General features: G+C 53.3%; 1 non-coding gene across 1 annotated transcript; it reads right to left on the bottom strand.

Moving 5' to 3' along the window:
• Window positions 1–2,292: 2,292 nt before the first annotated feature.
• On the bottom strand, window positions 2,293–2,364 carry TRNAH-GUG (transfer RNA histidin (anticodon GUG)). Its single transcript has one exon. It is a non-coding gene; the product is annotated as a tRNA-His (tRNA).
• Window positions 2,365–2,646: the final 282 nt, after the last annotated feature.

Below are 2,646 nucleotides of genomic sequence, written 5' to 3' on the forward strand. Positions count from 1 at the left end.
AAGGCTTTATCCTTTAGGAGCCCATGGGCAGGAGCAGCACCTCTGCTGCTGGGACAACTGAGATGGGCATAAAGCAAGGGATGGTCTCCCCTGCTCCCTTCCTCACTGCGGGGTGTTCAGGTGCCCAAACTTCCCACCTTCAAGCAGTTTCCTCAGAGGGTGGGTTCCTGCTGGCTCCTGCTTTTTCTCCGTGAAGATGACGAAGGGACTGGAGCATCTCTCCTGGGAGAGAAGCCAGGCTCTTCTCGATGGTGCCCCAGGCAATGGGCAGAAGCTGGAACATTGGAGGTTCCCTCTGAACATCAGGAGATGCTTTTTCACTGTGAGGGTGACCAAGCACTGGCACAGGTTGCCTAGAGAGGCTGTGGAGTCTCCATCCGTGGAGGCATTCAGAAATCACCTGGACGTGGTCCCGGGCCACCAGCTCTGGGTGGCCCTGCTCGAGCAGAGGATTGGACCAGAGGTGCCTCCAACCTCAACCATCCTATGATTCCGTTGCCTGTCATCCCAAACCTGCTCCAACCAAAGCAAGGTCCTGTGTCGTTTTAAGGGAAGATGGTTCATGGGAGAGCAGAGGCTCCAGCGACCCGTGGGGCCACCACACAATTCAGCCAAGCCCTGAATCGCACTCCCTACCTGTGTATACATTTCGGGTTATTTTAACAAAATAGAAGCTCTCCTAACAGAAACCTGAGTAATTCTAGGTGGAAAGTATCTGCTTTGGGATTTTGACATTTTCCAACCTGAACATACGTCACTTACTCAAGCACAGAGAAGCTTAACAGCCTTACACCCCAAACTGACTTTCTTGGGGACAAAACTGTGTATTTCCTTGTGTTTCTGCCTCTCAGCTGCGCAAAAGTGGGACAGGTACTTCTGGGGCTGAAGGACAACTTCTCTAGATGTTGATATTCTCTTCTTCCTGTATTATCTTTAGGAGGGAAAAATGCTTTCTCTGAGTAGAGAAACGCATTTTTCAGGAAAAGAGTAAAGGGAGATTGGAGGAGTGAGATGCTGTGCAAGTCATGCCCTATAAACCACAGCTCCTCCAGGTAAACACATAGTGAATTTTGCTCTCCATTTCTTGCTATGGACAAAGCATGAAAGAAAAATAATCTATTTTATGCAATATAAAATCCTCCCTCTCCTCTTCCCGTGCACAAGCCTTGTAGACACCTGAGCCAGCCTCGCTGGGTGCTGGCAGCCCTCTGCTACTTTCAGTTACCCCTGCAGTGGTGAATGAATTGAGATGTCGCTGCTTGGCTAGCATCTTCTTCACCAGCTGAGCCCCGAAAGTGACCCACCCGTGCGATACCTCATGCCGCTAGTTGTAATTTCGTTTTTGAAAGGTGCCGTCCAGAGGGAGCTCTGCTCAGCTGCCAGGAGAGGGCACCAAGTCCAAGCAAACAGGGTGCCTCCATGCTCTGAAGGCTCCTGAAGAGTAAAGGCAACGGTTTAAAGGGCTTCCTCAAGCTGAAGCACCTCTTGGTGCACCCCAGAGATCTCTACCTGCTTCTTGGCCCATGAGACCTCTGGTTCCCAGACCCGCACTGTGTCAGGATCATCCCTCAGTGCTGGGTGGGTTTTGCCTCTACCATGAAACCAGGTGCTGCTGCCGAAATCCCGTTCCCCAGGAGATGCAAGTGCTGGCAGTGGGGCTTTCATCAGGCTGATGGAAGCGCTCAAGGCCAGGCTGGATGAGGCTTTGAGCAACCTGGTGTAGTGGAAGGTGTCCCTGCCCATGGCAGGGGGGTTGGAACTAGATGATCTTGAAGGTCCCTTCCAACACAAACCATTCGATGACTCTATGATTCAACGATCTTCCTTTTCAGGTGGTTGCTGTGGCAGATCCTTCCTACCTTGCAGGGCAGGACAGAGGTCTGTTGGCTTTCTGGAGCCATTCCCGGGGCAGCAAGCTGCTGCCTCCCACCTCTTCTCACTCTGCAGGGTGGACACCGTGTCTTCTGGTCCTCTTTTTGCAAAGCTGGGAGGAAGGGTGAGGGAAAGGTGGAAAGCTGGGTGATATCTTCTAAATTCTCAAGCTTTGAGAAAATTTGGAAAATGGAGAAGCTTGAAAGCTTTCCCGAAAGCGTCACTAAAGCCTCACTGGAGAAACCCTGTGCAGTGACGGCAGGTAGGGAAATAAATCATCATGGGAGCGAGTCTGATCGCTCTTAGGAGCAGAGAGCACATCAGAGCTGCTGGCTCCCTCCTAGGGCACGGTGTCTTAGCAAGCCAACCTCCTCGTGGCCACCTCCCTTGTGTCTTCAACCCGGCCATTGGCAAAAGCGCTGCTGTGACTCGGATTCGAACCGAGGTTGCTGCGGCCACAACGCAGAGTACTGACCACTATACGATCACAGCAGAAGAAGCTGTGCCACACGCCAGGACCACGGGGAGGAGAAGACCTGCACCGTCCTCTTCCCTGGCACGGGGCACCCAGCACGGCCCGGGGAACGAAACCACACTGTTTTATTAAGGTGGCTACAAGTGGGCTTGGATGAGGCTGCTCAGAGCCTCAGCGATCTGGAACGGGGCCCTAAATGGTGCAGAACGCTGGCGGTGCCGGGCCGGCACCCGGGGACCGAGGCTGCTGCGAAGGACAGCGAAGTCGAGGGGATATCATGCCATGGGGGCATCGTGCAG

Source organism: Tauraco erythrolophus, chromosome 15, assembly GCF_009769465.1.
Source record: "Tauraco erythrolophus isolate bTauEry1 chromosome 15, bTauEry1.pri, whole genome shotgun sequence".
Lineage (NCBI taxonomy): Eukaryota > Metazoa > Chordata > Aves > Musophagiformes > Musophagidae > Tauraco > Tauraco erythrolophus.